At 37.9% G+C, this 19,793-nt stretch overlaps 1 protein-coding gene across 4 annotated transcripts in view; it reads left to right on the plus strand.

Moving 5' to 3' along the window:
* MINDY2 (MINDY lysine 48 deubiquitinase 2) overlaps positions 1–19,793 on the plus strand; it is an 88,591-nt gene that overhangs the window by 40,387 nt on the left and 28,411 nt on the right. The window lies entirely within an intron of this gene.

The following is a 19,793-nucleotide window of genomic DNA, read 5'->3' on the forward strand; positions in this document are numbered from 1 at the left end:
TTCTGTGAAACCATCTGGTGATATCTTTTGGGGGAGTTTTAAAATTATGAATTCAATTTCCTTAATAGTTATAATGGGATTATTTAAATTATCTGTTCATATTTGGCAAGTCTGGTGGTTTTGTGTTTTTCAAGGAATTGGCCCATTTTACTTAAATTGCCAGATTATGTGTGTAGAGTAGTTACAGTATACCCATATCATCCGTTTTATGTTTGCAGTGTCTGTAGTGATAGCCCCTCTTTCATTCCTGATTTTGGTAATCTGTGTCTTCTCTCTTTTTTTTTGTTAGTCTTGGTGGGGGGTTGTCAATTTTAATTGATCTTTTAAATAACTGATTCTTTGTTTCATTGATATTCCTCTATTGTTTTTCTGTTTTGAATTCTGTTGATTTCTTCTCTTTATTATCACCTTCCTTCTGCTTGTTTTAGGTTTAGTTTGGTCTGCTTTTCTTAAGTTCTGGAGGTGAGAGCTTAGATTACTGATTTGAGACTATTTTCTAATGTATGCATTTAGTACTATAAATTCCTCTCTCAGCACTGCTTTAGTTCTGTCCCACAAATTTTGATATGTTATATTTTCATTTTACTCAATTCATTGTATTTTTTTTTATTATCCTTGAGACTTCTTCTTTGAACCAAGGATTATTTAGAAGTATATTGCTTAGTTTCCAAGTGGGTGGAGATTTTTTTGTTATGCTTCTGTTATTGATTTCTAGTTTGATTCCATTGTAGTCAGAGAACGTACCCTGCATGACTTCAATTCTTTTAAATTTGGTGAGGTTTGTTTTATGGCCCAGGATATGGTCTATCTTGGTATATGTTCTGTGGGTGCTTGAAAACAATGTGTATTGTTGGGTGGAATATTCTATAAATGTTAATTAAATCCTGTTGGTTGATTGCATTATTGAGTTCTGTATCCTTGCTGATTTTTGTCTAGTTGTTCTATCAGTTGTTAAGAGAGGCATGTTGAAATCACCAGCTATAATTATGAGTTTATCTATTTCTCCTTTCAGTTCTCTCAGATTTTGCTTTACATATTTTGCAGCTCTGTCATTTAGTAAAGGAGCCCTGGTGGCACAGTGGTTAAAGCAATCACCTGCTAACTGAAAGGTCGGTGTTTCGAAACCACCAACAGCTCCACAGGAGAAAGATGTGGCAGTGTGCTTCTGTAGAGATTTACAGCCTTGGAAATCCTATATGGTCGCTATGAGTTGGAATAGACTCCATGGCAGTGGGTTTGGGTCGTTTGGTACATATACATTTAGAATTGCCCTGGTGGCACAACAGCTAAAGCACTTGGCTACTAACTGAAAGGTCAGCAGTTTGAACCCAGCAGATGCTTTGTGGAAGATAAAACCTGCTGATCTGCTCCTGTAAAGATTATAGCCTAGGAAACCCTATGGGGCAATTCTATTCTGTCCTATAGTGTTGCTATTAGTCTGAATTGAATCCATGGCACACAACATGTCATCTTGATGAAGTGACCCTTTTATCATTATATGTTTTCTTTTTGTGTCTCTGTTTATTTTCTTTGCTCTGAAGTCTTCTTTGTCTAATATTAATATAGCCATTCCTGTTTTCCTTTGATTGTTTGCATATTTTTTCATTCTTTTGCTTTCAATCTCCCTATATTGTTATATTTGAGGTCAATTTCTTGTAGATAGCAGAAGTTCATCCATGATTTTGAATTCATTTTGCCAATCTCCATTCTCTACTTGGTATATTTATGCCATTTACATTTAATGAAATTATTGATAGGGCTTAAGTCTGCTATTTTATTTTTTGCTTTCTGTTCTCTTTGTTTGTGTTTTCTTTTTTCCACCTTCCTGTGAGCTACCTGAACATTTTTTTGGAGTCCATTTTGATTTATCTATAGTTTTTTCCCTTTTTTTTTTTTAGTATATTTCTTTGCATAGCTTTTTTAGTGATAACTTTAGGTATTACATTTATTTACATAACGGTATTGTCATATTGTCATTTTACAAGTTTAAGTGACATATAGAAACTTTCCTTCCCTTTACATCTCATTACCCCCACCCATTTATAATTACCTTAAATATTTCTTTTATATACATTTAGAACTACATCAGACAGTACTTTCATTTTTGCTCCTACTATTAAACATAATTTAGAAAACTCAAGAGGAGAAGAAAAGTATTGTTTTTACCCATATGTTTGCTTATGATGCTCTTCTTTTCTGATGTCTCAAGATTCCTTTTTTTTATCATTTCATTTCTACTCAGAGAGCTTCCTTCAGCTATCCTTTCAGTGTAGGTCCGCTGATGACAAATTTTCTTAGTTTTCCTTTACCTGAGAATGATTTGATTTCCCTTTCATTCTTCAAGGATATTTTTACTTAGTATAGAATTTTGGGTTTACACCTCTTTCCTTTCACAGCACTTGAAAAATGCTATGTCATTTTCTTCTGGTCACCATAGTATCTGGTGAGAAATTCCATTGTTATTTGAAATTTTTTCCCCCTATAGGTAAGATGTCATTTCTTTCTCACTACTTTCAAGATTTCTTCCTTGTCTTTTGGTTTTTAGAAGTTTATAATATATCTTGGTGTGGATTTCTTTAAGGGGCTTCACTTAGCTTCTTGATTCTACATGTTTATGTCTTTTGCCACATTTGGGAAGTTTTCTGCCATTATTTCTCTGAGTACTTTTCAACCCCACCCTCTTTCTCCTCTTTTTTGGGGGGACTCCTGTTACATAACCATTACACAGCACCAGATCACTAAGGCTCTGTTCATTTTTTTTTTCCAATATATTTTCTTTCTCTTGTTCAGGTTGGATAATTTCTGTTGTTCTTTCTTTCAGTCCACTGATTCTTTCCTGTATCCCGTCTATTCTGCAGTTAAGCCCATCCATTGGGCTTTTTATTTTAGTTATTACATTTTTCAGTTCTAAAATTTCCATTTGATTCTTCTTTATATTTTCTGCTTATTTGCTGAGACTTTGTATTGCTTTGCTGGGGCTTTCTATATTTTCATTTGTTTCAAGTGTGTTTGTAATTGCTTGTTAAAGCGTTTTTCTATGATGGTTGCTTTAAAATTTTTTGTCAGATAATTCTAACATCTCTATCATCTTGGTGTTGGGATTTATTAATTGCCTTTTTTCATTCAATTTGAGATCTTACTGGCTCTTTGTACGGTGAGTGACTTTCAAATGAAACCTGGACATTTTGAGTATTATGTTATGAGACTTTGGTTCTTATTTAAGTCTCCTATTTCAGCTGACACTAAAAACAGCCCAACAGAAAACAAAATGAAACAGAATCCAGAATTCCTACAGTGTATTTTCCAAAATGGCCAGTTTTCAACCCAAAATTACCAGAGATACAAAGAAACAGGAAAGTTTATGACCCATACACAGGATAAAAAGCCTGTAGAAACTGATTCTGAATGCAGCTGGGTGTTAGATTTAACAGGTAAAGACTTCAAATTACTCCTGCACAGAATGGGAGAATAGTGTAGGACAAAATTCAAATTCACAGAAAAGGACTAGACTTACTGGCCTGACAGAGATTGGAGGAACTGCTGACTATGGCCCCTGGACACCCTGCAAACTCAGAACTGAAGCCACTCTCAAAGCCCACTTTTCAGACAAAGATTAGACAGGACTATAAAACAAACAGTAACACACATGAAGAATGTGCTTCTTAGTTCAATCAAGTATAGGAACCCAAATGTGCAACTCTTAGCCAAAAACAAGACAAGATGGTAGGAAGGGACAGGAAACCTGGATGAATGGGCACAGGGAACCTGGAGTGGAAAGGGGGAGAGTGCGGTCACATCACGGGGATCACAACTAATGTCACAAAACAATTTGTGTATAAATTTTTGAATGAGAAACTAACTTGCACTGTAAACTTTCACCTGAAGCACAATAAAATTATTAAAAAAAAAAAAAGATGAGAGGAGGCTGGATATTGAGAAGGCAATCAGCAACCTTTGCCACATACACATTCACAGAACAATTTTCTTCATGTCACTTCTCTGAGCTTAAAGTTACACATTCATTAGTTTGAGTGTTTTGAGTATTTTATTAATGTCTCCCTCCTGGACTATAAATTCCATAAGCGCAAAAAAAAAAAAGACTTCAAAGCAGATATTAAAAATATGTTCAAAGAATTAAAACTATGGTTAAAGAATTCAAGAAAAATATGCTAACAATCAATCAATAAATAGAATCTCAATAGAGAAATAGAAGCCATAAAAAGAACCATATGGAAATTCTAGACTCTAAACGTACTACATAAAAATATATGAAATGAAAAATTCACCAGGTGGGCTCAGCAAGGTGGCAGAAGAAAATCAGTGAACTTGAAGGTAAATCAATACAAATTATTTGGCTTATTCCATATGTAAGGGTGCTGTATATGACAATAGTAACACAAACGAGGAGGGATGAACTGGCATATAACAAAGATGTTATACTTACTGGATTTAAGCCATTATTAACCTGAAGAAGACTGTGATAATTAAAGATGCATATTATAATCCATAGAACAACCAATAAAAAATAAATATTTTTAAAAACTAAAAATCAACATAGAAAATTAAATGTTATGCTAAAAAATATTTAACACAAAAAAGGCAGTAAAGGAAGAAAAGACAAACAAGGCATTAGAAGTATAGAAAACTAGTAGCAAAATGACAGATAAAAATCCAGCCATATTAATTACATTAAATGTGAATGGACAAAGCACCTCAATCAAAAGTCAGAAATTTTCAGACCAAATCAGAAAGTAAGATCAACTATCTATTTTAATCCACATTTTTGCTTTTCTTGGTAATATTAGGACTCCAAGAATTCTTTAATTTGTAGATTTCATAAAACCCAAAAACCAAACCTGTTGCCGGGTTGGTGGGTATTTTAGGATACTGGACATTTGATGGAAACCCTAGTGGTGTAGTGGTTAGCTGCTAACCAAAAGGTCCACAGTTTGAATCCACCAGGCGCTGCTTGGAACCTCTGTGGTTCTACTCTATCCTGTAGGGACACTATGAGTCAGAATCAACTTGATGGGAACGGTTTTTTTTTTTTTTTTTTTTTTGACATTTGCTTGGCAGATAATCAACTCTGTATAGCAAATGTGAGCAATACAACTCTGAGCTCCAACTTTTTATTATGAATATTTCAAACATTGCAAAATACAGGCAATTATATAACAAATACGTTTTCCCACCTCCCAAATTTTCCAAAACTTGACAATTATCATATTTGCTTTTGATTAAAAACAAAAAATGTGGTGGAAACACCCTGTGTTCTCCCCCGCAAGCCTGTTTGTCTTCGTCCCTCCCCAGAGGTAACCACTAATTAAATTAGAGGATGTTCATCATTACTCAGCATGTTTTTAGTTCTGTTACATATATGTGCATTAATAAACAACATATAGTGTGCATATATAGTTTTCAAAATTTACATTCTTATCTTTCCATGACTTCTTTTTTCTCTGCACAATGGTTTTGAAATTTATCCATATTGATACGTGTAGGAATAGTTCACTGTGTGAATATATTCCTATTTTTTCATTCTTTATTTGAAGACTGTTCAGGTTGTTTCTAGTATTTTTTCCTTACTACCAATGATGTTGCAGTGAACACTTCTGTACATGTCTTATCAGGAACCTGGGTAAATATTTCTTTTCATTTTATGCTAGAGTAGAATTATTAGAACATAAAGATACCAGATACTAACAAAATGCTTTTCAATGAAACATAATTTTTGTTTTTTATTGAAGGATTATATTTCCAATTCAAACTGAATTTGTGAAGTTTTGATATTTTTTTCAGAATTATTTCCAAAGTATTATTTTAGATGTCCATGATTTTGCTTTTTAATCCCATGAATCAGTTTGCAGAGTCACTTTCACATTATACAAAAGCCTTAAATATAACTTTCAAAAATTTTCAAAAGGATAAATACTATATGAGACCACTATTATAAAAACTCATGAAAAGGTTTACCCACTGAAAGAAACAATCTTTGATGGTTACGAGGAAGGAGAGGGGTAGAGAGGGAAAAACACTAACTGCAATAGATAAGTGGTAACTTTAGTGAAGGGTAAGACAGCACACAATACTGGGGAAGTCAGCACAGCGTGACCAAGGCAAGGTTCACAGACACATCCAAACTCCTTGAGGGACCGAATTACTGGGCTGAGGGGTGGGGACCATGGCTCGGGGGATATCTGGCCCAACTGGCATAACATACATTATAAAGAAAATGTTTTACATCCTACTTTGGTTAGTAGCATCTGGGGTCTTAAAAGCTTGCGAGCGGCCATCTAAGATACTCCACTGGTCCCACCCGGTCTGGAGCAAGGGAGAATGAAGAAAACCAAAGACAGAAGGGAAAGATTAGTCCAAAGGACTAATGGACCACAACTACCACAGCCTCCACCAGACTGAGTCCAGCACAACTAGATGGTGCCTGGCTACCACCATTGACTGCTCTGATAGGGATCACAGTAAAGGGTCCCGGACAGAGCTGGAGAAATATGTAGAACAAAATTGTAACTTACCAAAAAAGACCAGAGTTACTGGTATGACACAGACTGGAGAAAACCAGAGGGTATGGCCCCCGGACACTCTTTTAAGTCTGAAATGTAGTCATTCCTGAGGTTCACCCTTCAGCCAAAGATTAGACAGGCCCACAAAACAAAATGAAACTAAAGCCCTAGGGCAAGGACGAGAAGGCAGGAGGGGATAGGAAAGCTGGTAATGGGGAACCCAAGGTCAAGAAGGGAAAGTGTTGACACATCTTGTGGTTGGCAACCAATGTCACAAAACAGTATGTGTATTAATTGTTTAACGAGAAACCAATTTGCTCTGTAAACCTTCATCTAATGCACATATACACACAAAACAAATAAATGAGCTACAAAAACACTACGTCTTCAGACCTTCGTGCATCTAAGAATTGTGGATAAAAGAACATAAAAATATATATATATATATATAAAACTTATATTTCTTAAATAGATGTGCATTTAGAAGGCAGTTTTACTCAACTTGGACCGACACAAGTTTCATTAAGTATAAACACATGAACTTGAAATACTTTGGCCTATTTGGCAACTGCATATTTAAATTTCCGTAAGTGATTTTACATAATCCAGTTTATCCCTCAAATTTCAGAAGACGTAACATATTTCTTACTGTTATCCTTTTAATTTACAACAAATAAACCCACATTCCCAATTTAAAAAAAAAAAAAAAGAATTCAATGTCTCCTGTCTTCCTCTATAAAATATAATTTGAATAAAATATGATGAAATGAAACAAGCATCTTTTTCTCTTCACACAGCATAAATTATTACTTATTGTAGCTCATAGCTAGTTTTATGCTAAAGTTTACAAAGCATCATTTAATTATTGAGTTGAAACATGGCCTTTAAAATATCTCACTCTACCTAAAGAAAATCTGCCTGGCTTTGTTATCCTTGAAACTGTAGGAACAAAAATTTTTTAAATAGAACATTGCTCATAATCTTGTCTTCCCATTCCCTCAAATCCTAGCCTATAAATTCCTGCTCAAGTTCATCCTTAAGCAGGATACCCATTGTCCTTCAGACAGTTTCTTCTCATTCCACTGTATTCTTGTATATATTCTCTGCTTTGACTATCTCATACAGTGCCATACGGTAAATACCACGGAGACATGGTTACCACTCTTGGCTTGACTTTCTAGATTCTCAAACTAGAATAACTCCCGTGTGCCTATCCCTTCTCCTCCCCAACTTCACCTTTCTCCTCATTCACTTCTTCCTCCACACACATACACACAGAGTCTCTCTCTCACACACGGAGAGAAACACACATTCCTGTACCCATACCTAGAACAATTTATTTACTTGCCTGGTTATTTTTCTTTAATATTTTTTCTTAAGAGCAACTATGCTACAAATTCTGGGATTCTTTATAGATTTATGGTCCCAGTTACCCTTAGCAAGCCTCATTTTCTTACCTGTAAAATGAGTGACAGCATTACCTTACGATGAGTAAATGAAATACCTATGAAGGATTTATAACAGTACTTAACAGAGTGTGTTTAATAAGTATTAATCTCCTGTCTCTGAGGATAAAATCAGGTCAAATTAGTATGTAATTCATGAAAACAATCTTCCTTAGATGATGGAATTTTCTATGTAGCTAAGGAGAATTGGGAATCAAGAAGACTAAGTCATAGCTTCAGTGAGACAAATTTGAGTTAAGGGATGGTCTGTCCTATTGTCTTCTTTATTAGAGTTCTCTCCTTAGGTGATCTCATCCAGCCCCATGCTGTAAATACCACATATTAGCTGATGACTCCCCAATTTGTATATTCAGCCTTGACTTCTCCCCAAAACATCACACTTACAGACTCAGCTGCTAACTTGACATCTCTGCTGGATATCTAATAGGTACTTGAAACGCCACATATCCAAAACAGAAATCTGTTTCCACTTCAAAAGCAGTTGCAGAAGTAACTGCCAGAAATTCAAGCCAGATTCAGAAGAGGACGTGGAACCAGAGATATCATTGCTGATGTCAGATGGATCCTGGCTGAAAGCAGAGAATACCAGAAGGATGTTTACCTGTGTTTTATTGACTATGCAAAGGCATTCGACTGTGTGGATCATAACAAATTATGGATAACACTGCGAAGACTGGGGATTCCAGAGCACTTAATTGTGCTCATGAGGAAACTTTACATAGGTCAAGAGGCAGTTGTTTGAACAGAACGAGGGGATTCTGTGTGGTTTAAAGTCAGGAAAGGTGTGTGTCAAAGTTGTATCCTTTGACCATACTTAGTCAATCTGTATGTAGAGAAAATCTGAGAAGCTGAACTATATGAAGAAGACCAGGGCATCGGGATTGGAGGAAGACTCATTAACAACCTGTGAAATACAAATAACGCAACCTTGCTTGCTGAAAGTGAAGAGGACTTGAAGAACCACTTACTGATGATGAAGATCTATAGCCTTCACTATGGATTGCACCTCAACATAAAGAAAACAAAAATCCTCACAACTGAACCAATAACCAACATCATGATAAATTGAGAAAAGATTGTTGTCACAGATTTCATTTTACTTGAATTCATAATCAGTGCCCATGGAGGCGACAGTCAAGAAATCAAACGACATATTGCACTGAGCAAATCTGCTACAAAAGACCTCTTTAAAGTGTTAAAAAGCAAAGATGTCACTTTAAGGACTAAGGTGTGCCTGACCCAGGCCATGGTGTTTTCAGTCGCCTCCTATGCATGAGAAAGCTGAACAACGAATGAGGAAGACCAAAGCATGACAATGATTGTGAGGACGGCACAGGACCAGGCAGTGTTTGTTCTGTTGTACATAGGGTCACTATGAGTCGTAACCAACTATACAGTAGCTAACAACCTTCTGACCATACATGTCTTCCCCATCTCAACTAATAGTATCATCATCTACCCAGTTTGATAAGGTCAAAACATAGGAGTCATCCTGGATACATCTCGATTACATTTACCATATACTATTACCATACCTCAAGCCACATCACCTCTTGTGGACTACTGCAATAGATTTCTAACTGCTCTCCATTCTGCTTTTAACCCACTGTAGTCCATTCTTAGGACAGCTGTCAAAGTGATATATATATTGATTATTTATTGATTTACACACAGTAAATCCACTATGTATTTTGGCAAATGTATAGAGTTAAGGAGCCCTTGTGGTGCAAATGGTTAAGTACTTGGCTGCTAAGTGAAAGGTTGGCAGTTTGAACCCACCCAGAGAGTCTGCAGGAGAAAGACCTGGCGATCTGCTTCCATAAAGATTATGACCAAGAAAACTCTATGCAGCAGTTCTACTCTGTCACATGGGGTCACTGTAAGTCAGAATTGACTCGGTGACACCTAGCAACACTACCACCAACACAGAGTTATGAAACCACCTCCAGAACCAAGAGTTCCATCAGTCCCCCTAATTTTCTCACACTGCCCCTTTGTAGTCAGCCCCTTCCCCTACTTCCAACTCCAGTTAACCACTGATCTAGTCTCCATCCATATAGTTTTTGCTTTTTCCAGAAGGTCATATAAATAGAAGCACACAGTATGTAATCCTCTAAGTTTGGGTTCTTTCACTCAAGTTAATGCATTTTCAGTTCACCTATTCATTCATGCTATGGCATGTGTCAGTAGTTTATCACTTTTTATTGATGAGCAGCATTCCATTGTATGGATGTACCATCGTTTGTTTATCCGTTCACTCACGGAAAGACATTTGTGTTACCAGGTTTAAGTGATTATGAATAAACAGGCTGTAAACATTCACATACAGATTTTTGGGTGGACAAAAGTTTTAATTTCTTTTGGGTAAATGCTGGGATGTGGGATTGCTGAGTCATATGGTAGGTGGATGTTTAAAGAAACTGACAAATTGTTTTCCAAAGTGGCTATCCCCCTTTATATCACAACTAGCAGTGCATGAGAGTTCTACTTGCTATACATCGTCCCTAGCCCTTGGCATTATTAGGGTTTTGTACACCCATTCCTCACTTATCAACTGTATCATTATTTGACATTTTGCATTTAAGACAATAAAGCAAACCAAACCAATCTGTTGCTGTCGAGCTGATTCCAATTCATAGCTACCCTACAGGACAGAACAGAACTGCCCTATACAGTTTCCAAGGAGTGCCTGGTGGATTCGAACTGCCGACCTTTTGGTTAGCAGCCATGGCACTTAACCACGACGCCACCAGGGTTTCCTATTTATGACAATAGTAAAAAAAATCTACTATTTGACTATTTTGCGCATTAAGAACATACGTCTGTCTGGGGTCTTAAAAGGTTGGGAGCGGCCATCTAAGATACATCTGTTGGTCCCATCCCACCTGGAGCAAAGAAGAATGAAGAAAACCAAAGACACCAGTAAAATACTAGCCCAAAGGACTGAAGGACCACATGAGCCAGAGATTCTACCAACTTGAGACCAGAAGAAGGAGATGGTGCCCGGCTACCACCAGTGATTGCCCTGATAGGGAACACAACAGAGAGTCCCTGACAGAGCAAGAGAAAAATGTAGAATTGAAATTCACGTAAAATGACCAGATTTAATGGTCTGACAGAGACTGGAGAAACCCCCGAAACTATGGCCCCCGGGTGGTCCGCTAACCCAGAACTGAAGCCTACTTTTCAGACGAAGATTAGACAGGTCTATAAAACAAAAAATTAATACATGTGAAGAACGTGCTTCTCGGTTCAATCAAATATACAAGACCAAATGGGCAGCTCCTGTCCAAAGGGAGGATGAGAAGGCAGGAAGGGACAGGAACTGGACAAATGGACACAGGGAATCTGGGGTGGAAAGGAGGAGTATGCTGTCACATTGTGGGGCCTGCAACCAGTGTCACAAAACAATGTGTGTATAAACTTTTGAATGAGAAATTAACTTAAGCTGTAAAGTTTCACCTAAAGCCCAGTTAAAAGAGAGAAAAAGAACATACCTCTGCCAGTAACTCGAGGTGCTTCCTTGTGGCCCTGTGTGCCCTGCTGTGTACCCCTCTGCTAACTATAGGTTTAGTAAACTTACTTTTCAGGGTCTACCTGACTCATCTTTCCCAGATCGCCCCTGAATTACCATCCTACACTCACGTTTCCCATTGGCCTAGGCACCTCCACTGCTGCCAGCAGTCATTGGCTAAAATTGCTGTCTGTCTCTGACAGCTGAAGTTGCCAATTCCCGCCTCCAAGTTGCTGGGAGACAGAATTTTGCCTAGTAACTGGACGGCTGTCATTTGCCATTGGTGGCAGTGCGGGAGCCTTTTCTCGGAGTTGGCTGCAACATTCGAGCTCCGCTGGCAATCTCCTGCAGCTGCTGCCTTGGCCCCAGTCCGGGTCAGGGGTCTGCAGGAGTGGGGGTCTGGGCTGGCGCAGAGGGCGGAGGACATCCTGTGGGAGTGGCTGGGCATGCCCAGTGTCAGCTGGCTCGGTAGCATTGAGGAAAGTCCTTCCTTGGAGTCAACTTTGGACCTTGAGAAGTGTAGTGAGGGGTGGCGGGACCAAGGTGCATCTGTTAAGTGGGTGCCCGCGGGTATGGGTTAAGACTGGGGTTCTGAACCTGCACTGTAAGCCTCAGGGTAGCATCTGGGGCTGTGCGGCTCAGGGTCTCCATGGTTTTCTAACGTCCTTCCCAGGCTCAGGGTACTAATGCGAGTGTGTACAGCCCCACCCCAGTACAGACTACTCAGTCTCTGTAGCAGAATCGCTGGCTAAGGGTTTGGTGCCAGCGCGGGCTCCCACACGCCCTGGCCCAGAAGGCGCCCGGTGAAATTGGCGGGGAGGAGGAGGTGGGCGAGGAAATAAAAGGAAGGTGGGGTCCTTGGGAATGTGCCAGCAGAGGGGACAGGGACCCCAGACAGCCTTTTAAAACTTTATAGTTGTGGTAGGTATATCTTGGATGCCACTTGAAACTTTATTTACCTGGCTGGGGTGTGAGGTGGGAGTAGTTGGCTGTGGTGGTCAAGGTTATGTGTCAGCTTGGCTGGGCCAAGGTTCTCGGTAGTTTGGCAGGTATGTAATGATGTAGTCATCCTCCATTTTCACATAATGCCAATTTTCGCTTAACGACCTGGTCTCTAAGTGAGAAGTGGGTGTATAATGATATCTCATTGTGATTATAATTTTTCCCTAATGATTAATGAAGTTGAGCTTTTTATATGTCTGTTTGCCATTCATAGTTCAGTTCTCGAAGCCTTTGCTGTGCTGTGTATAGAGCTTTGGGGCAAGTATCATACTTGCATCAGTCAGCTCATACACAGAATTGGGGGCTCCTCTTCTCCAGTTGTGTCTGCTTCATGTTTTCTCCCACACAAGAGGGCCTCTCAGGGCCCCTAATTCCCGGTCCTCTGGCTGGCTACAAAAATTGGTTTTCTATTTGGAATCTTAGCTGCCTTCGCTGCCATGCTCAGTTTCATGTGGCTGGGGTCGCCATCAGGGCAGTGAGAGAAAACAAAAAAATAACAAGGGTTTTTCCCACACTTGACAGGCCTGGTTCCAGAAAGGGGGTTTTAGGTTCTTGCACTGGGGTCACTGCCACCACCGAACGGTTCCATGACTGGGGACACCCATGGGGCTGAGCGTAAAGAGAAAAAAGAAAAAATGGGGATTCCCTCGGGCTTACAGAGCCCTTTATCTGATCCTCTGGCCAGAAAGACAGTTTCTGTCTTGAGCTTTTGCTCTGCTCCTGCTGACCTGATTATTCAAAACCAAAAGATAAAAGAAGAAACACCACCCCAGAAAACTTATCCTTCTTACTGATTGTTCTTCAACTTTTGGCTCTGTCCCTAACTTGACTGCTATTTTTAACATTTCTAAGTCCTCAGGTAATTGCTTTTTGTATTTTACCCAGAACTTTTAGCTATTATCAGTGGGATAGATAGGCAGTGGTGGACTTACTCCATGTTAATTGGTGCTGTGCTTTTTTAAAAAAATAATTTCATACTTAAAAAAAGCTGCAAAAAATAGTATCAAGAATTCCAATATTCTTTTCACCCAGTTTCCCTTGGTGGTTTTGTTATTGTTGTTACCTGTTGTTGGGTCTGCTCAACAGGATCAGATCATTGTGATCCACAGGAATTTCAGTGGCTGATTTTCAGAAGTAGATTGTCAGGTCTTTGTTCTTGGTCTGTCAGCTCAGCAGAAACCTGTTCAGCATCATAGCAGCATGCATGTCTCCACTAACAAATGAGTGGTGGCTACGCTTGAGAAATATCATCCGTGAACTGAACCGGGGTTTCTCGGATGGAAGGCGAAAATTCTCCCGCCGAACCACAACTGCCCTCACCCAGATTCTCTTAGTGTTAACAATTTCCCAACTTGTTTAATTTTTCATGTATGTATTCATATCAGTGGCTGGTGGTTGGATGGATGGATGGATGGATGGATGGATGGATGGATGGATGGATGGATGGATGGATGGATGGATGGATGGATGTTTGGTTTCTCTTCTCCCTTGTAACAAGTTACTTTCAGACAGTTTAGTTTGAAAGTAACTTGCTTAGAAGATACCTCTTTAACTGTAAGTATTTTAGTCTGTATTTCTTAAAATGAAGATTATTATCTTATATAACAGCAGTACAGTGATCAAAATCAGAAAATTAAAACTTGGTAAAATAGTTTTTCTAACATACAGACCTTATTTAGATTTTGCCTACCACCCCACTAATGTCCTTTTTGTGATCTAAGATCTAATCCAGGATCACAGGTTTGCATTTAAACATCATGTCTCTTGTTTCCTTTACCCTAGAACAGTTCTTCAGTCTTCTTTTGTGACCATGACAGTTTAGAAGACTACGAGTCTTGTATTATCTTCTTGAGTGACTCTCAGTTTGAATTTACCTGATATTTCAACATGATCAGATACATGTTAAAATTAGTAGCAGGAACACTACAGACTTGATGGTGTGTCTTTCTCAGTGCCTTATATTAGGAGACATGGGATGTCCATTACAGTCGATGTTAACTTTGATTGCTTGATCAATGTGATGTCTGCAAGATCTCTTCGTTGTAATGTATATTTCTCACTTTGTAATTAGTATCTTGTGGGGAGATACTTTGAGATTTTGCTCCTTAATTTTAGCATCTACTAATGATTCTTGTCTGAAATTATTACTTTGGTGATTACTAAGTGATGGTTTTCTAATCTAATTTCATCATTGTGCTGTAAATGTTATCTCTATCAATTTTGTTGCTCAAATTGCCCAGATTTGGCTGGTAGGAGTCCTTTCAATTAGTTCCTGTGACTGTGTGCATGCGTGCGTGTGTGTGTGTGTGTGTGTATGTGAATCACAGATTTTTAGAGATCTAATTTATATGCCATAACATTCACCCTTTTAAAGTGTACAGTTCGGTATGTTTTAGTGTATCCATAGGCTTGTGCATCCATCACCTCAGTCAATTTTAGAACACTTTTGTCACCCCAAGAAGAAACCCAGTTCCAATTAGCAGTCACTTTGCATTTCTTCCCAGTCTCCTTAGTCCTAAGCAAACACCAATTTATTTTCTGTCCGTATAGATTTGCCTATTCTGGACAAATGCAATCATATAGTATGTGGTGTTTTGTGTCTGGCTTCTTTCACTTAGCATAATGTTTTCAGGGTTCATTCATGTTATCGCATATATTAGAATTTCATTCCTTTTTATTGTGTAATAGTATTCCATTGTATGAGTATACTACATTTTGTTTATACATTCATCAATTGATGAGCATTTTGGTTGTTTTTATCTTTCGTCTTGTGAATAATGTTGCTGTGAGCATTCATGTACAAGTTTTTATGAGGACCTAAGTTTTCGTTTCTTTTGAGTATATATCTAAGACTGGAGTTGCTGGGTCATGTGGTAAGTCTATGTGTAACCTTTTGGAGACTTCTAGACTGTTTTCCAAAGTGACTATACTATTTGACATTCCAACCAACAGTGACAGAGGTTCCAATTTCTCCACATACTCACCAACACTTGCTCTTATCTTTTTAACCATAGTAGGTATGAATGGTATCTTATTGTGGTTGTGTTTTCATTTCCCTTATGACTAATGATGTAGAGCATTTTTTCATGTGCTTATTGATCATTTGTATATCTTCTTTGGAGAAATGTCTGTTTAGCTCCTTTGCTCATTTTTTAATTGGGCTGTTTGTCTTTTTATTGTTGAGTTGTAAGAGTTCTTTATATCTTCTAGATCCAAGTCCCTTATAAGATATATGATTTGCAAATATTTTCTCCCATTCTCTGGGTTGTTGCTTTACTTTCTCAATAATGTCCTCAAAAATGTGTGTAAAAGTTTTTAATTTTAATGTCCAATTTATTGATTTTCTTTTGTTGTTTGTACTTTTGGTACCATATCTTAGAATGCTTAAAGCCATAAAAATTTACACATATATTTTCTTCTAGGAGTTTTATGGTTTTAGCTCTTACATTTAGGCATAGGATCCATTTTGGGTTAATTTTTGTGTATGTTATGAGGAAGGGGCTCAGCTGCATTCTTTTGTGTGTGGATAATCCAGTTGTCCCAGCACCATTTGTTGAAGAGATTATTATGTACCCCTTTGAATTCTTTTGGTACTCAGAGTGATCTCTCTAAAATAACCCCTTCCTTTTATCCCTGTGGAAACCCTGGTGGCGTAGTGGTTAAGTGCTACAGCTGCTAACCAAAAGTCCAGCAGTTCGAATTTACCAGGCGCTCCTTGGAAACTCTATGGGGCAGCTCTACTCTGTCCTATAGGGTCGCTATGAGTCAGAATCGACTCAATGGCAATGGATTTTTTTATTCCTGTACCCTTTTCCCTTTGTTACAAGCCTCCAGTGATATTTAGTAAAATACAAAATCCTTTTTAGGGTTTTATGATATGCTGCATGATCTAGCTTTTGTCTGTCTCTCCAGTTTTATCTCATAGAATTTTTCCCTACCCTTTTACTACTCTCCAGGAACACTAGCTAATTTTCTGGTCTTCTGACATGTCAAGCTTGTTCCTGTCTCAGGTTTTTTGCACTGGTTACTCTCCCAACCAAGGAACATTCTTCTCCCACCCTCATGCTTTGTTGTTCTCCCAGGACTTCACATTCCTGGCTCCCCATTGTGAAGGTTTTAGCTCAAATATCACCTTGTTAAAGAGGCCCTCCCTGACCACATTGTTAAAATTAGTCACCCTCCCTTCCCCAGTCCTTTTCTGTCCCCAACACTATTGGTTTCCTCCAGCTCTTATCATTTGATTGTCATCTCCCATTAGAATGTATGCTCCAAGAGGATTGGATTTTATATCTCAGTGCTTAGAACAGTGGCTGGCACATAGTAGGTTTTCAATAAATATCGAATGATGGAATGAAGCATGCATACATGTAGCATTAATTACACAGAAGGTGAGCTCATAACAGCAAGGATTTGGCAATGCTTTTTCATTACTGTGCATCAGTGATGGAAGCTGCTGTTCTGGGTAATGGAAGAAAAAATAAATAAATGGAAGAATAGCTTACTGTAAGTAGGGAATTTATATCATTACTGGCAGTCTTCCTCTGAGAATATCGCTGAAAAGTCTAAACATGCCCAGCAGTTTACATATCCAAGGTGGGCCATGTTGGATCTTGGCAGATGACAATGCAGGGTAGCCAAGATTCTTGAGAAGTAAGCTGACAGCTTGAGGAATAGTCAGTTCTTAATAACTGGACTCAGATCCTCCCTCTGGCTATATGACTTGTTATATATTGTCTGATAAACAGCTGAGTTTATAAAGTATGCTTTAAAAAAAAGATATATTCTAATGTAGAACAGGAATTGTTCATCAGGCTTTTCTAGTCTCGACAGCTGTTTTCAAACTCTTGGAGGGGCCTGACGGCTCTGCTTTATATCTATTTTACTTACTTGCTTTGTGACAGAATAATCCTACAGCTAAGGAAAAAAAAAAAAAACGAAATCCACAAGGTATGTATGAAATATCTTTCAGAACTGTCCTGTTCTTTGTATTCTGACTCTGTATTCTGCAAGTAACTTATCTTGCAAATAAGTACGAGCAGTTCTTTGGATGGTGGGCACCAAAATTCAGTCACTGGAAATTTATATTCTGAGTTGTTCATTGATAACTAACTCCTTAATGTCAGCAAAGGCCAGATGACAGGAAAAATGATGTATTCCGTGTGCCAAAAGAAGACAATGTTAGCCTATGATTCTGTTCCCCGGAAAATTATCTTTCAATAATGGAGTAAAACAAAGACATTTTTCAGATTAATTAAGATAGCTTGCCTCCAGTAGACTATCATTAGCAGAAATTCTAAACAAGCGCTTTGGTCAGAACGAAAGTGATCCCAGAGGAAAAGAAGAGTGAGTGGAGAGAAAATAATATGATAAAAACGTGTGGCTAAATCTAAATGATTGTGACTGTATAGAATAATAACATTATCTTTTGGGGTTTAAAAAAAGAAAATTAGCATATGCGAAACAATGACATAAGTTAGGAGGATAGTTAAATGGAATTAAAGTATTCTGAAGGGCCTGTAATTAATTGTTCAAGGAGACAGTAACACTATTAATGTCTGACTTTAAGTTAAAAATAGATGTTATAATTTCTAGAGCTTCTCTGTCCAGTATGGTAGCCAAGCATGGCTATTTACATTTAAATTAAAAACTCAGTTGTTCAGTAGCACTAGCCATATTTCAATTGCTTAGTAGCCACATGCTACCCTATTGAGCAACATCGATTTAGAATATTTCTGTCATTACAGAAAGTCCTATTGGACAGTGCTCTTTTTAGAGGAACAATGAAAAGAATAGAAAACAGTAGGTAACGTCTCAATTAGTAGAAGGGGAAAAATTCATCTAAAGAGAGAAATTAGAGACCTGTGTACATGTAGACACACACTGTGCTCCTAGATTTCAGCACTGGAGTTGTAAAGATGTCAGTTCTCCCTAAAACAGATTATAGTTTCAATCCCAACAGATTTTGCAGGGTGGGTGTGGGGAGTGATGTGTGTGAAATGTGACAAGTTGATTCTAAACTTTATATGGAAATGCAAAGGACCAGGAATAAAAGCCAAGATACTCTTCAAGGAGAACAACGAGTGAGGAGGACTTGCTCTTCTAGATACTAAATATTTCAAACCTATTGTAATTAAGTTACAGTGGTGTTTTTTCAGGGATAGTTAGACTAATGACAGAGAATAGAGAATCCATAAATGACCATGCATATATAGACAGAAATAGAGCACTGTAGAGCAATGGGGAAAGGCAACCCTCTCAAGAAAAGAAGCTAGGACAATTAAATAGCCGTAGAGATAAAAACAAAACAAAACAACAACAACAAAAAAGAAATCGTTTCTCCCAACTCAGACCCTAAAACTTTATTCTATGTTTCTTAAAGCCTAACAGTGAAAGGTAAAACTTCTAAAAGCTGAGAAAATAACCCAGGAGAATTTCTTCCTAACCTTACGATGGGGAAGTTCTAAAACAAGACACACAGGATTAACCATAAAGGAAGCATTGATTCATACATTAAAATTGAGAACTTGTCTTCATCTGCAGACACCCCAAAAAAGAATGTAACAGAGTAGAAGATGATTTCAGAGAATAAAGGACTAATATTCAGAAGGTATAAAGACCTCCTTCAAATAATTTTTTAAAAGATAGACGACTCAGTAAAAAAGTGAGAAAATGACTTGAACAGGTCAGTGAACAGGTCAGTGAAATACAAACTAAAACCAAAACAAGATACCATGATACACCCATCAAAATGGCTGGCATTTAAAAACCTGACAGTATTAAAGTTGGGAAAGATACACAGGGTAGGGGATTTTCTTCCCTGCTGATAGAAATGTAAATTGGCCGCCGTTTGCAGTTATCTAGTAAAGTTGCGGTTAAGAATATCCTAAGACTCAACAATTTGACAAGAAATATACCCTAGAGAAACTCTTGATGTATGGATTAGGACAAAGGTGCGAGAATGTTTGCAGCACGATTATTTGTCTTAGCCCCAAACTGAAAACAAGGTAGATACCCATCAAGAAAAGAATGAATCTATATATCATGGTATATTCATAGTATGGAATACACTGCAGTGAAAGTGAACAAACAGATATATACTCTCTGTATAGCTAGCTAGCATACTATGTATTTGTTATCTGGTTTATTTTTGTCTCTACTGTAGAATATATGCTTCCTGAAGGTATAGATTTCAACTGTACCTCCAAATATAAAGATTAAATAAGAATCAGGAGGCAAATACTCCTCCTGATTAGCAAGGAATTTTTTCAGGAAAATAATCTCAGTTATTTCTAC

Source organism: Elephas maximus, chromosome 13 (genome assembly GCF_024166365.1).
Source record: "Elephas maximus indicus isolate mEleMax1 chromosome 13, mEleMax1 primary haplotype, whole genome shotgun sequence".
NCBI classification, from domain to species: domain Eukaryota; kingdom Metazoa; phylum Chordata; class Mammalia; order Proboscidea; family Elephantidae; genus Elephas; species Elephas maximus.